Source organism: Schistocerca gregaria, chromosome 9 (assembly GCF_023897955.1).
Source record: "Schistocerca gregaria isolate iqSchGreg1 chromosome 9, iqSchGreg1.2, whole genome shotgun sequence".
Lineage (NCBI taxonomy): Eukaryota > Metazoa > Arthropoda > Insecta > Orthoptera > Acrididae > Schistocerca > Schistocerca gregaria.
The window spans coordinates 197454457-197470894 of NC_064928.1; positions in this window are offsets into that span (position 1 = coordinate 197454457).

Sequence of the window (16438 nt, forward strand, 5' to 3'; positions counted from 1 at the left end):
AACATTGAGGAGCTGGTTGCCTAAATAAAGTTCTGGATCCGGGTGTACTCTGAGTCGACGACAACAATGCATAACCCGCATTTTGGAGGGAGAAAACTGGAAGCCGTGGGCGGTGGCACCACACAGAGGCCCATTGGATGGCACCTTGTAGCTGGCACTCAGCAGATGCTACTGAATGGGAGCTGTACCAGATGCAAAAATTGTCGATGTACAACGCAGGGGGTAACCAGAGGCCCGACAGAGGCCGCAAGCCCATTGATGGCAATGAGGAAGAGTGTGACACTTAGCACAGAACCCTATGGGATATCATGCTCCTGAATCTTAGGGGTGCTGAGTGAAGTGCCAACTCAAACCCAGAGGAGCCGGTAAGACAAAAACTCGTGAATAAAAATCTGAAGGGGACCACAGAAGCCCCAGTGGTGGTGGGTAACTAAAATGTGATGGTGCCAAGCCGTGTCATATGCCTTATGTAGGTCAAAGAACACCGCGACGAGATGCAGGTGGTAGTTGGAGATCGCCCTGCCCGGAAGCCACATTGATACGGTGGCAAAAGGCTCTGAGATTCGAGTAACCGACATAATCTGAAATTGGCCATCCTTTCGAGCAGTTTACAAAGTGCATCCGTAAGACTAATTGGGCGGTAGCTGTTGAGAGACGTTGGGTTTTTCCCGGTCTTAAGGACAGGGAGACTATACTGTCTTGCCATTTTGATGGAAAAGCATCTGTGAGCCATGTGTGTTTGAAGGCCCTCAGGAGCTGTTGCTTCTGGGGTCATCCGAGTGTCGGATCATCTGCTTGCGGACGGAATCCGGCTCTGGGGCCGTGTCTCGACAGCCCCATGGAGAACTATGAGCCTGCACCAATTCCGATTCTGCAAAGGCCTCCATGTAGTGTGGGATGGTGCAGATGGGGTCTGTTCCACTGTGCATTTCTGCCAGTGAAAGGTAGTAGGGTAAGAACAGAACAACGATACTGTCACAAAGTGTGTTGAGATGTGTTCTGTGAGGACCAGTGGATCAGTGCACAGAACACCTTGAAGGTTCAGACCCTGGACAGTCGACTGTCACTGGCGATCCAGAAGGCTACGGAGCTTTGACCAAACCTGTGATGAAGAAGCATATGACTCTAGAGAGGAAACATAGTGCTCCCAGCACTTCTTTTTACTCCGTTTAATAAGGCAACAAGCCTTAGCATAGAGACACTTAAAAGTGAGGAGGTTAGTCTGTGTAGGGTGTCGCTTAAATCGCTGCAGTGCCTGTCGGTAGTCCTGGACGGCGACTGCTACATCATCGGTCCACTACGGTACTGGAAGATGAAGCAAGAGACCTGTGAAGAGGGGGACAGCAGTGTCAGCAGCACGAAGAATAGCGGAAGAGGTGCTTTGCACGGCTACATCAATGGAATTCGAGAGGAGGGTGTCAAAGTGGATAGCAGACATATACAAAAGCCAATTGGACTTGTGGAATGATCAACGTGGGGGCCTGTATGCCTGGTGGCTGCAGGGAAATGATAGAATCACCGGAAAGTGGTCACTGTCACAAAGATCATCATGGAATGGCCAATGTAGGGAAGCCACGAGGGCAGGGGAGGCGATCGTGAAATCGATAAGAGAGATGGAGTGGCACTGAAGTGCGTGGGGGAACCATCATTGAGGAGACACAAATTGAGGTCCATGATAAGTTTGTCAATTAGGATACCCCTACCCACTGAAGTGACACTTCCCCCACAGTGGATGGAGGGCATTGTAGTCCCCAAGGAGAAGAAACAGAGGCAGGAGTGGCTGAATTAAGGTAGAGAGTGCAATGTAAGTAAGTGGCCTACCTGGAGGGAGATAGACATGGTGATTGCTGGACTCGTTTGCACTCTAACCGCTATACCTAGGGGGATTGAGTCACTAATGACATCAGAGCGAACCAAAGTGCAGGCCCCACCAGATGCCGCCCCGGAGCCAGCGCAGTTCTGACAATATGCCCGATGACCACGAGAAGTTGGAGAGTGGTCATCACAGAAATGCGTTTCTTAAAGAAAGAGACAGAATTCAGAATGATAGCCGAGACAAGACACTGCATTTCCAATAGGTGATGACAGTATCCATTGCAATTCCACTGGATGATCATGTGGCTTGAGTCCAAGGTAGACATTAAGCAGCTGAGGAGGTGGTCTGGTCACTTATCAGTAGTTGTCACCGACAACCATAAATAAGATGTCAGACTTAGGTTGCGAAGGGGGAAGATGGCAACTCCGGGGGCAATGGGGGTGCCTTTCTTGGGATTTATGTTTCTTCTCCTTCTTCTTCTCCTCCTCCTCCTCCTCCTGATGTGGAGAAGGGCAGGGCACAGGGGAAGTACAGGATTCTGTAAGATATGGAACAGAAAGAGAGCAGGCAAACTTGGGGCACACAGATGGTGTGCCTCTGGCCTGAGAGGGGTCCTGGGAGGGAGCCCGATCAGTGGCAGATGCTCAAGAAGGGCTGCACTTCTTCGGCCAAGGAGGGTAAGTAGCTTCCTGAAGGGAGGTCGTGGGAACTGCAGGGGGAGGGGGATACGAGAGTGGGACAGGGCTGGGGTAACGACGTGGGAGGAGGAGGAGGAGGAAAGGAATAACAGAGGCAAAAGTTGTAGACAGTGATAATGGATGGAGTCTCGCATACTTTTGGCAAGCCTCCGCGTAAGACAGGTGATCGAGAGACTTGTATTTTTGGATTTCCATTTTTCTCTTGTAAGCCGGGCAATTCGGTGAGCAAGGGGAGTGGTGGTCAGCACAACTGACACACACAGGCGATGGAACACAGGGTCTTCCCTCATGGAGTGGGTGGCCGGTCACCACACATAGGGTTCTGCCGAACAGCGGGAAGACGTGCCCAAAATGCAAGCACCAAAAGCACTGCAGAGGTGCAGGGATGTACGGCTTCATGTCACATCTGTAGCGCATAACCTTAACCTTCCCCGGGAGGGTATCCCCCTCAAAAGCCAGAATGAAGGCGCCAATATCAGTGCGGTTGTCTTTGTGGCCCTTCTGCACACACCGAACATAATAAACACCACGCTGCTCCAGATTTGCCCGGAGTTCCTCATCAGTTTGCAGGATAGCGTCCCTATGGAAAATTACTCCCTGGACCATATTCAGAGATTTGTGAGGACTAATAGACAATTGGACATTGACAAGATGATCACAAGAACAAAGAGCTAGGGACTGGGTGGCAGAAGAAGCTTTGATCAACAGGGAGCCCGACTGAATCTTACTAAGAGACTCCAAGTCACCAAACTTATCCTCTATATTTTCCATGAAAAAAATGGCTTTGTGGCGATGAATGTGTCCCCATCCATCCTAGTGCAGACGAGATAACAAGGAAAGTGTTTCATCCCAAGATGGTGAGCCTGGCCCTCCCCCCCCCCTCCCCCCCCCATAGTGTAGCCAGGATAGGGAAGGTTGGCAGGTCTTACGAGGCAGCATTCAAGGATCCTTCACCATTCAAAGAGACGGCCATTTGAGAACGGCCAATCTTTTGCAGCTTGATTCGCTTCAAGCACCAAGCATCCGCTCTGTTACCACCCACTCCAACCAAGGTCTCTCGCAGCTACAGAAAGGGCAGTCTGGCACAGGGGCTATTGCCTGGAGTTTCAATTCTCTGAGGAGATAAGCAAGTACTCCTTAGCATACATGCGGAGGGAACAGCTCAGGTATCAGTAACGATCCCTGTGTCATCATGGGGCTCAGCCATATGGGTACATACCAGCCCCACCACACACACTCGCTGCATGTGCTGGTGACCTAGTAGGGTGGAAGCGGGCTACAGTGGGGAAGGGAGAGGGAAAGGAAAGGGGGAGAGGAATCCACACTGTAGATGCTAGGCAGGGAGTTCTTCCCCACATGGCTCACACTAAAAACACGAAATTCTGAAGTGGAGGTCAAACCTCAAGTGGGGACCTAAATGCCAAAACGGATGAATGAACAGGCAAAAGGAACAAAATTGCAACCAATACTAGAAACCAGATCGATAGCCGATTGATACAGTCTATCTAGTAAGATTGTTATCAAAAAGAAGACTCAAGAAACGGAACAAGGGGATCACGGTCAGGTATCTGGCATCCAGTTTGAGCTCCGGACTGGGATGGATTATAGAACAGCAATAGAAATGCACCACCCGCAGTTTTCTGCAGGAGAATTGAAAACAGTATGATAATCCATGTGGCGTGTGCTGGATGGCACTCTGAAGCTGCTGCTCTGCAGAGGCCACTGAGTGGGAACCAGCACAGGAACAGAAATCATTCACATACAGAGTATGTGATGAGGGAAAGAAGTATACTTAACACAGAGCACTGTGGCATGCCATTCTCCTGAGTCTGCAGAGAGCTGAGAATGGTACCACCCTTAACTCTGAACGCCTGGTGGGACAGGATTTGGCTGGCAAAAATTGGGAAGGTGCACAAGCCTCACTCAGAGTGCAAGTAAGACATGATGCACCAATCCATGTCGAAGGCCTTACAAAGGTTGAAGAAAATTACAATAAGATTGTGGTACTGAAAAAAGGCATGCCAGAGTGCAGTTTTCAACTGAAGCGGAGGATCAATCGGAAACAGTTGCGCCCCCCCCCCCCCCCTCAAGCTGCACTGGTAAGGTGATAGAATGTCCCAAGATCCAAACAGCGGCAATGAGCCATCATATGTTCAAATAACTTGCCGGGGGCATTTGCAAGACTGATCGGTCGGTAATTATTGAAGGACGATAGACCCTTTCCAGTCTTAAGGACAGGAATGACAAAACAGTCTCTTTACAGAGGGAAAATATCCTGGAGCCAAATACGGTTAGACACCTGGAGGAGATAATGCCATTGTGAAAGACTGAGGACTCCAACAATTGGCTACAGAAGTATCTTGGGCCAGGAGCTGAATCTTCAGAAGTGAGGGTCAGAAGAAGATCCCATTCAGTAAAAGGTTCACTGTATGACACCACCTGGCAAGGGGTAAAATGTAACTGGGAAGCTTCAGAATGCTGCTTCCAGAGAAAGAAGCCAGCTGGATAGGAGGCTGATGCCAATGCCATCGCAAAATCGGTCACGTGGTGCTCCACGATAACCAGTGAATCTGTACAGAGACCTCCTGGGAGGGCAAGACCAGCGAAAACTGCCACTAGCAATCTTGAAGGGTGTGGAGCCTAGCCCACACCCATGATGAAGGAATTATAAGAACCCAGGGATGAGACAACGCATTCCAAACAAACCCACTTGCTCTGTTTAATTAACAGGCTTTGGTATGAAGGTTGTTAAAGGTAATAATACTGGCACAACGCAGGTGTCACTTAAGAAGTTGCAAGGTTTGACAGCAATCCATATGACGATGGCAATGGCCATGCTCCGTGACAGGAGTGGCTGGTGATGAAAGGGGCCCACTGAGTAAAGGATGGCAATACCAGCAGCATGAATACTCATATCAGACAGGTTGCGGACAACTTCATTGGCACAATCTGACAAAGAGAGGGTATACATGACATGGGAGGTAGAGATATAGGCCAATCTGCACGATGGAAAGTTCAGCGGAGTAACCTGGCCATCGTGAGGCAGGAAGGGAATGAGATAATCAAGAGCAAGAGGTCACTATCACACAGATCGTCGTGTGGCAACCCGTGTAATGAAGGGTGGAGGCGAAGTGAGTGATAGATCAATGGCAGGGAAAGTGCCATAAGCAGCACTAAAATGGATTGGGGAAACTGCAGTGTCCATCCCGTCTGCCTGCGGCATTAACATCCTGTAAGACAGAACAGAAATGTAGAATGCCTTCATCACAGTGAGTAAAACCGAAGCAGATGTTTATGGTATGACCAGGGCCAGTGCTGGGGACAAAAACATAGCCTCGTGTCCCAACCAACAGCTGTCAGGGCCTGCTACCCGAGCACTGCGGGTCAAAAGCAGTGCTATAGGTCACGATTAATAAGCGGACTATTTTCCTATGCCACGCATATGATCAATCAGTCCTAGAAGATGCATCTACCAACCAGTCTTATAAGCTGACGCAGCACTGGACAGAAGACAGTTCAACATGCTACTTGGACTTGCAGTGATCTGCCATCGCAGCCATAACATCCATGCGCCTTTTCTGCTGGTAGGAATGGTAGCTTTGGACTGTGACTCGAGTGTTGCCTAACGGTGATCTGGCCTACCTGGACAACTTTGTGGTATGTTGTACTGACCATTCTCTAGTAGTTTTTTTCCATCTTTTCTTTGGTGGACTTTATTGAGTGACAGGCTAGTGAGGAAAATATTTTATTTTGTATTCTTCTGTTATAAGATCCAAAGCAGAATACATACTTTGTTTCTTGGGTAAATTGACTACTTTGTCAACATTCCTACAATCATCCAAGTCAGTTTAGTCCCATACACAACTGTGTCATCAGTGGAAAAATCTTATAATGCTGCTTATCCTGTCTGATGTACTATTTATGTATACTGAAAATATTCAAGCTTGGTTGGATGATTAAAGGGACCAAACTACTAGGTCATCAGTCCCTGTTTCCTAGAACAGACAGTAGATCAGAGATAGCCTACTGTGCAAAACTCAGGGGAACAAATCCTAAAGATCTACCAAAGGTCAACAAAGGTGAGATAAGGCACAAAAATAAGAAAGGGACACACAGGAAGAAAGGCAGGCGAGGCATCCCCTCTAGGGTGCAGCCAGAAGCCCTGAAAGAGTGCAACTGAGGGACATACATACCCAGCCCCCGCCACTTACTAGAAGTACCCCACTCGAAGCTGCCTACGAAAAACTAGCAACAGGGACAGAGAAAGGGAAGCACAGAGAGACTAAAGATGAACAAGTCTAACAGACCAGATGAAAGTGGGGAAGAAGAGTAAAAGAGCAGGTAGGGTGACGGCCCGGCTGGACAACCGAGCCTAGTCTTCGCAGAGGAGGCAACAGTGTTCTGCCAACTGCTCAATGGGCCAATAAGGTTCAGTGGCCCACACTTGAAAAGAGTGGAAAAAGTCCCTTCACGAATATAACATAAAACTACGTCAGCCACTGAGGCATCATCTCCTATCACGGGAGTATCGAGTCAGGGATTAAAGAGTCTGCCCCAGGATGACTATGTTGAGGCAGTTCAACAAAATGTGGACCACCATCAAACATGAACCGCAATGGCAGTGAGGTGGGTCCTTGCAATGGCCGATGCGGAGCTGGCAAAGAATGGTAAGAGTCCTTGTGAGAGGCCTGCATGGAGGACCACCACAGATTCTTAGTCTCCTTTATCACCTGTAGTTTGTTCGGTGAAGTCAGAGCGAGCCATACTGTATTCCAGATTACTAAAATATGACAGCATAATAACGATCGGAGGTCTTTTCCAGAATACCAATTTCAACAGCGGGTTTACTGTAGCCAATTTGGCCAGGCTACCAGCGCATTCATTCCCTGGGATACCAATGTGTGGCCCGGGGTCCTGACAAAGGTCACTAAGTGCCCACATTGTTCAAGGGCATACAGGGAATCCTAGATAGCAACGACCAAGGGATGGCGAGGGTAACACTGGCTGAGAGCTTGCAAACTGCTTAAGGAGTTATTTCAGGTGAAAAGAACCCACCAGTGCATGAACGGTAATGTTCAAGAGCATGAGAGATGGCTACCAACTCCGCAGCAAAAACACTACAGAATTCTGGCAAGGAGGGCTATTCAGTATGTCCCATGTGAGTATAACCAATGCCTACACGACAAGGAACCATCGAGCCAATAGTATAGACTAGTTCTGAACCCGGGGATGGAGAAAAATTGGTGGCAGAGGGCCTCGGCAGGAACCGAGTCTTTCAGACCTTATATTAGGTCAAGACAACGCTGTAGCTGAGGGATGCATCAAGGACATGTACGTGAGTATGCCTGAACGAGAGGTGGAAGGCGAAATAACTGGAGCTCAGAAAGGGGGACCAGATGTGGATTCTGATCGTAATCCCTGATCTGGGTCGCTATTGTGGGCGACGGATTTCAGAGTTTGCAAAGAGGAGACTGTAGTTCAGACCGTTAGGGGAGCTGCAAACATGGGTTGCATAACTGACAAGCTGTTGTTGGCACCTGATCCGCAATGGAGGGACTCCAGCATCCATGAGTAAGCTGCTGTTCACAGGGCTACTTCGAAAGGCTCATGTTGCAAGTTGAATCCCATAGTGGTGTCGAATCCAGTATCTGCAATGCCAAACCATATGCCAGACTCCCATAACTAAGACACTGCACACTGACTTGTGTTATTCGGGCAGTGAAGTGTATTAAGGTGCAGCCAGAATTTTCGCTTAAGCTGTTGAAGATGGGGAATTCATGTCAACCAAGAACTGAAGACCAGCACTAAAAAACGGTAAGTCTCCACCACACTGAGTAGTTGGTCATCTAGCTAATGTTCTTGTTGTGTGTGAACGGTACAATGCTGACAAAAGTGCACAATGTGAGACTTGGTGGCTGTAGCCCAATAGCCATGGGTAAGGGCCCATGTCTTTGCCTTACGTATGTTGCCCTGCAGTTGACATTCAGCAACATCCACACTTGAGGAGCAATAATAGAGGCACAAGTTGTCACCATACAACGGGAGTTTGACTCGGGCCCCCCAACTGCTAGACCTCTCATGGCTACTAGAAAGAGAGAGATACTCAGTACAGAGCCCTACAGGGCCCAATTCTCTTGGATATGAGGGGTACTGTGGGAAGCACAACTCGAACCTGAAAAGTGAGGCATAACAGGAAGTTCTGGATAAAAATCGGGAGCAAACCACCCATTCTCGTGAGATAGCAAGGATGTGGTGTCATAAACCTTTTGCACGTCAAAGAAGACGGCTATAAGGTATTGACGTCAGGCAAAAGCGGTTTGAATGGCAGACTCTAGGTAAACCACATCATCAGTAGTGGAACGGTCTTGGCGAAAACTACTCTGGGATGGAGCCAGAAGACACCAACACTCAAGAAGCCAACACAGCCACTGGCTTAGTGGCTTAACAAGCATTCAAGCAACTCACAGAGAACATTGGTGAGAGTAATTGGGCGATAACTGTCCACCTCTAGAGGGTGTTTACCCAGTTTCAGTACTGGGATAATGATGCTTTCTCACAATTGTGATAGAAACTCACCCACACTCTGGATACGGTTACAGATAGTAAGAATTTGACATTGGCAATCCAGTGATAGGTGCTTGATATTTGGTTGTGGATGCGGCCCGGCCCCAGTATAAGGGCAGTGGGCTAGAACACTGACAAATTCACACTTGCTGAACGAAGCTTTATATAGCTCTAGATGTTGTATAGTGAACGATAATTGCTTCCGATCACCCGCTGTTGTAGGACATGAAAGGCAGGTAGGTAATTCTCAGGTGCAGAGTCTTGAGCACAACGCAGTGCTGAATGTTTGACGATGGCATCTGGATCAGTGTAGACAGTGACCTGTGAAAGGGAGGTAAGCAACCTGATGGTTGAAATGTACCGTTCACAAAGGATTCATATTTCCATCAGTTTATTAACTGGTGAACGGTGGCATTTAGCCTTTTAAAGGCACTGAGGCATTCCATCGATGGATGTCACTAATGATGTTGGAGAGTTTTCTGTTGACCACCAAGATACCATACTCCATCGGGGTGGGCCCGAGAAACAGGGAAACACCAAATCAGCTGCCAAAAAAATGGCTGTAGTTGTATTCTGGATTGACTCATTGATATATCCATGTGATAGAAAGATAAGGGCGACAGCAGAGGCTAAGGCATTCTAGTCAACACTGCACAGAGCCCATCTGGGCAGGTATCTATGGGAGTGATGCTGATGGAGTGCAAGGAAGATTGGGATGTGGTCAATACCATACAGGTCACTTTGGATTCTCCAGTGGATGGATGGGAAAAGACAAGGGGTGCATATGGAAAGGTCAGTGACCATGTATGAGGGTACCAGTATTCAAGAAGCAGAGGTCAAGTTGGGCCAGTAAGTTTTCCAGGTCTTTACCGCAGCCAGCGATCGGGGTTCCAACCCACAAAGGGTTATGGGTGTTGAAATCATCCAACATTAGGAAAGGTAGGGCTGTGAAACCAATGCAAACAGTATGTTCTGAGACACTCCACCATTTGGAGGTAGGTAGCCACTGCAGATGGTAATATCCTGAAATACCCTAATGCAAACAGCCAAAGACTTCGAAGGTACAAATTCACTAAAATAGTGTGTGCAGAACGTATATGCAAACTCCACCCAAACTGTCACAGGTAGCACAATTTTTATAATGTCCCAAATATTCACAATCTTTATAATATCCCCAATATTCACAAAGAGCTGGAGGCTGTTTTTCTGGAAACCAAGTCTCCTGAAGGGCAGTGAAGAAGGCACTGGGGCCTCAGGGGCCACTGGAATCTCCACCTTGGCCACAGGAGTTCAACAGGCGGGATCTGGTGGTGTGGGGCAATTGGAATCTCCTTATTCATGAAAGTTTTTTTTTTTTCTTTCTCTCTCTCCTTAGAAGATTTTGATGATAGTGGGGGTTTCAGGTAAATATGGTGATTGCAAGGCCCTTTGACAAGCAGCCTGTGGCTCCTTCAGCCACTGGCTGGTGTCCAGTAGTAGATGTTGGACAGAAGTGGTCCAAGAAACCTCTTCGTGGCGAGAGAAGCTGGAGAAAGCTGATTTACTTTCAGATGGGAGGTGGGACCAACGTCTCTGGTGTGTGGGAAGCAAACTATCACGAAGTAGGTATGGTGGAAGCAGCAAGAGGGGAGCCCTGGATCATCGGGTGGGGGGTGGGGGGTGGGGGGGGGGGGGACAGGTACGGTTGAGCAGCTCTGAGGGCCCACTACAGGAAGTGTAACAGGTGGGAGTACCATTGCCAAAGAGGTTGTCATTGTCATAGCTATAGCTATAGCATATGACATGGTTATACATTTTGAGCGCAACCACTCTTACTTTTTCTTGGACTCTTGATAAATTAGTTTGTCCAAAGTCTTATTTTCTTCTCTCTCTGGAAAACAGTGCAGTGGAGAATGGTGATTTCCATAGTTGACAGAGATGGGGAGGGGGGCACAAGGAGCAATCACATGTAGCACTCATCCACAATCTCTATAGATGGGGAGAGCATTGCAACGTGAAACCATGTACCCAAATTTCAAACACTTGAAGCACCAAAAGGAGAGGGGGGGGCATACTGTTTCATATCAAATCAGTGTATCGCCACCTTGACCTTTTCAGTCAATGAATCATCCTCAAAGTCTAAGATGAAGGCACTGGTAGTGACCCTATTGTCCTTTGGCCCCCTACATACATGACAGACAAAGTGTACACAGTATCACTACAGCTTGGCGCATAGCTCATCGAACTCCAAGAATGTATCTCGGTGGAAAATGACACTCTGAACCATATTTAGACTATTATGGGAAGTCACAGTTACCGGTATGTCACCCAGTTTGTTAAAAGCGAGCAGCACCCATGACTGGGAATGATATGCTATTTTGATCAAAATTGATGTCCTTTTCCTTTTGGAGATAGCTGTCATTTCCCCAAACTTGTCTTCTAAGTACCCACAAACAATAAAGGTTTTGTGTTCAAGAAAGAAACTCCATCAGACCTTGAGCAAACTAAGCATTTCAGGGGAGGGGGCGGTAGATTTCTCTGTTTCCTGCTTAGCCCTACATTTCCCACACAGCTTAGCCAGTGAAGGGAGCATCTAGGATCCTATCTTTATGCATTAAAGAAGAACTTACTTTCCACAGAGACTGCTGGGGTTGTATGGGCACCAGTGGGAGATAAATTCATCCACTTCATTTCATGGCTCATCCACCATGGTGCCAACCACTCCGAATGGGAGCTCCTCCTGTGGGCACCACCCACGCTCAGCTACATGGGCAGTAATCTGTCGCTTGGAGCTTTATGTCCTAATCACAATGGGCACATACTCCTTGGTATAGATGGAGAGTTTTAAGCTCGGGCACCAACATCAGATAACAGACTCTGACTCCTGTGTGGTCAGGGGTTACCAGTGTGCAGGTACTTGATCACAGAGATAAAGAATCAAGTGGTTTGGGCAGCCATCGGCATAGCAAACATTTGTATACTTACCAGAAGAACGGGCATCCTGTACCTTCCTATAGTTAAAAGGGTAAAAATTTAAACATTACACCTTTTCTCCAGCTCAGGCAAACTGTTTGCTTCTTTTGCATTATGTGTAGTCTAGGGTGGATCTTAGGTGGCTCATAAAAGCATCATCTTTTCACGCGTGATTCCTGGCAAATCTCCATAAAATGGTGATTTATCGTACATTCTTAAGATGTTCTCAGGATCTTTTAAACTTTTTCGATATCATTATCCATTACCTAGATCCAGAGGTTCAAAGTTACCATGCTACTGCACATAATATCTAGGTTTCCATCTATACTCCGCAAGCCTCTGTGAAGTGCACGACAGAGGATACGGTGACTGTAGAAGTTATTAGGGTTCCTCCCATTCCCTTCACTTATGGAGATTGGGAAGAATGATTAAAGGAATGCCTCTGTGTCTGTTGTAATTATTCTAATCTTGTCCTCAGGATTCCTATGTGATCAATACATAGGAGTTTGTAGTATATTCCTAGTCATCATTTAAGGCTGGTTCTTGAAACTTCGTTACTAGACTTTCTCAGGATAGTTTATGTCTATCTTCAAAGGTGTCAGTTCAGTTTCTTCAGAATCTCTGTTACACCCTCCCACAGATCAAACAAACCTATGACCATTTTTTTTGGGGGGGGGGTTTAATGGCGCTCAACTACTGAGGTCATTAGCACCCAGTCAGAATTATAAGAGCACATAGAATCTAGTAAAACTCAGGTTGGGGTGGGGGGGGGGGTGGGGGGGAACACCAGAAAGTTTTTACAAAGACGCAGATAAAATAAGTGAAAGAGTTAGATGTCTTTGGACAAGCTAGTCATAGTAATAAAACGAAGAACACGAACAGCTGCTCGAGCGTTATCAGCTAAAATATCCTGTAAAGTAGATGCCAGAGACAGGACAACACGAGATTGACTAAAACGGGGACACGACAATAAAACATGACCACAAGGGCACTGCGGGTCTGGGTCACCGGAGAGCAGGTAGCGGTGGCTAAACCGGCAATGCCCAATCCGCAACCTGGTCAGAAGGACCTCTTCTCGCCGAGATGGTCGGGAGGAGGTTGTCCAAGCAGTTGGGAACGGTTTTACGGCCCGGAGCTTGTTTCCTTGAAGTGATGACCAAGTATCCCACCACAATGACACAAGCCTCTTACAAACAAACCCACTAATGTCAGATGACGGGACACAATGGGAGTCTGGCCGAGGCAGGAGTATCGCAACCTTGGCTGCAGCCTCATTCCCAGGCACTCCTACATAGCCGGGAACCCACAGAAAGCTGACAGGAGAGCCATCATCACCAGAAGAATGGAGGGACTGCTGGATCCGTTGCACCAAGGGATGAACCGGATATGGAGCTCCAAGGCTCTGAAGAGCACTGAGTGAATCAGAGCAGAGTACATACTATGAATGGCGGGGGCGGCGGGCATACTGAACGGCCTGATGGAGAGCAAAAAGCTCGGCTGTAAAGCTGGAACACTGGTCGAGGAGCCGGTATTTAAAGGTGACGACGCCGACGACAAAGGCACAGCCGACACTGTCGTCAGTTTTGGAGCCATCAGTGTAAATAAAGGTGTGACTGGCAAGTCGGCACGAAGTTCGACAAACCGTGAGCAATACACTGCAGCCGGAGTACCCTCCTTCGGGAGCGAGCTGAGGTCGAGATGAATATGAACTGGAGCCTGGAGCCAAGGTGGTGTCCGGCTCTCACCCTCTCTGAAGGTGGTAGGGAGGGCAAAATCCAATTGTCCAAGCAGGCGACGAAAGCGGACTCCAGGGGGCAGCATGGCAGACACGTACAACCCATACTGACGGTCGAGAGAATCAGTGAAGAAGGACTGATAAGAGGGGTGGTCGGACATTGAAAACAGCCGGCAGGCATACCGACAAAGCAGTATGCCGCGCCGGTAGGTCAATGGTAATTTGGCAGCTTCAGCATAAAGACTCGACGGGACTAGTGTAGAATGCTTCGGTCGCAAGACGTAACCCCCGATGGTGGATGGAGTTGAGATGGCGTAAGAGGGATGGCCGAGCAGACGAGGCTCCCATAATCCAGTTTTGATCGAACTATGGACCGATACAAGCAAAGCAGGACAGTGCGATCCGCTCCCCAAGATGAACCACTAAGAACCCTGAGGACATTAAGGGAACTGTACAACGGGCAGCCAAATAAGAGACGTGCAGAGACCAACAAAGTTTCCTGTCCAGTGTGAGCCCTAGAAACTTAGTTGTTTCCACGAATGGGAGAACAACGGGACCAAGTTTTAAGGATGGCGGAAGGAACGCTTTATATTGCCAAAAGTTGATGCAAACCGTCTTCTCTTCAGAGAAGCGGAAGCCATTAGCCACACTCCATGAGTATACGCTGTCAAGACAACGCTGAAGGCAGCGCTCCTGGAGGCATGTTCTCTGGGCACTGCAGTAGATCGCGAAGCCATCGACAAAAAGAGAGCCTGAGACATTAGGTGGAATGCAATCCATAATTGGATTGATCGCTATGGCAAAAAGGGCTACGCTCAAGACGGAGCCCTGAGGCACTCCGTTCTCCTGGAGGAAGACGTCGGACAATACAGAACCCACACGTACCCTAAACTTTCGATCTGTTAAAAAGGAATCAATAAAAAGAGGTAGGCGACTGCGTAGACCCCACCTGTCCATAGCGCGGAGGATACCTCCTTTCCAACAGGTATCATAAGCCTTCTCCAAATCGAAGAACACGGCTCCCGTTGGGCGCTTTCGCAAAAAGTTGATCATGATGAATGTCGACAAGGTCACAAAGTGGTCAACAGCGGAGCGGCGGCGACGTAAGCCGCATTGAACATTGGTAAGTAGCCATCGAGATTCAAGAATCCAAACTAACCGAGCGTTAACCATGAGCTCCATCACCTTACAGACACAGCTTGTAAGAGAAATGGTGGGGTAACTAGAAGAAAGGTGTCTATCCTTCCCGGGTTTGGGTATAGGAACAACGACGGCGTCACGCCAACGCGTTGGGACTTGACCTTCGGTCCAGATGCGATTGTAGGTACGAAGAAGAAAGCTTTTGCCTGCCGGAGAAAGGTGTGTCAGCATCTGAACGTGAATGGCATCTGGCCCCAGAGCAGAGGACTGGGATAGTGCAAGTGCATGTTCGAGTTCCCGCATAGTAAAGGGGGCATTATAATTCTCCAGATTCAGGGAATGGAAGGAAAGTCGCCGAGCCTCTTCTGCCTCTTTCCTGGGAAGGAAGGCAGGGTGGTACTGGACGGAGCTTGAAACCTCCGTGAAAAAGCGGCCGAAGGCGTTGGAGACATCCACAGGATCAACAAGTACCTCATTACCTGAAGTCAGGCCAGGTACCGAGGAGTGGGCCTTAATGCCCGACAGCCGGCGCAGGTCACCCCAGACGACAGAAGAGGGAGTAAAACTGTTAAAGGAGCTGGTAAAAGAGGCCCAACAAGATTTTTTGCTGTCTTTGATGACTCTACGACATTGCGCTCGGAGTCGTTTGTATCCAATACAATTCGCCAATGTAGGATGGCGGCGAAAGGTGCGTAAAGCACGTCTTCGAGCACGGATATCGTCTCTACAAGCCTCATTCCACCAGGGGACGGAAACGCGATGTGAAGAAGAGGAATGGAACGTTCGGCAGCATTGATGATAATAGCCGTGAGGTATTCGACCTGACTGTCACAACTGAGAAAATCGTGGTGCGGAAAGGTCGCCAGGGAGGAGTAAAGTCCCCAGTCAATTTTCGGTATGTTCCAGCTCGAAGGACGTGGGGATGGGGTGTGGTGCAGGAGACGAACGACACAGGGGAAATGGTCGCTCGAATAGGTGTCAGAAAGGACATACCACTCGAACCGACGGGCAAGAGTGGTAGAACAGATCGAGAGGTCCAAGTGGGAGTAGGTATGAGTAGAGTCCGAGAGGAAAGTCGGGGCCCCAGTATTGAGGCAGACAAGATTGAGATGGTTGAAGACATCCGCCAAGAGGGAGCCTCTCTGACAGGATGCAGGAGAGCCCCAAAGGGGATGATGGGCATTGAAGTCGCCAAACAATTAAAACGGCGGAGGAAGCTGAACAATCAGGTGCATCATGCCAGCTCGACTAACTGCGGATGACAATGGAGTGTAGACAGTACAAACAGAAAAAGTAAAGGCAGAAAGAATAATACGGACAGCTATTGCTTGGAGTGGGGTGGTCAATGAGATGGGATGGTAAGAGACATCGTCCCAAACGAGCAACATGACCCCACCATGAGCTGGAATACCGTCCACAGGGGTGAGGTCAGACCGCTCCGAGGGATAGTGGGTAAAAGCAATACAGTCAGTTGGGCGCAACTTGGTTTCCTGGAGACCAAGGACGAGCGGACAGTGCAGGCGGAGGAGCAGT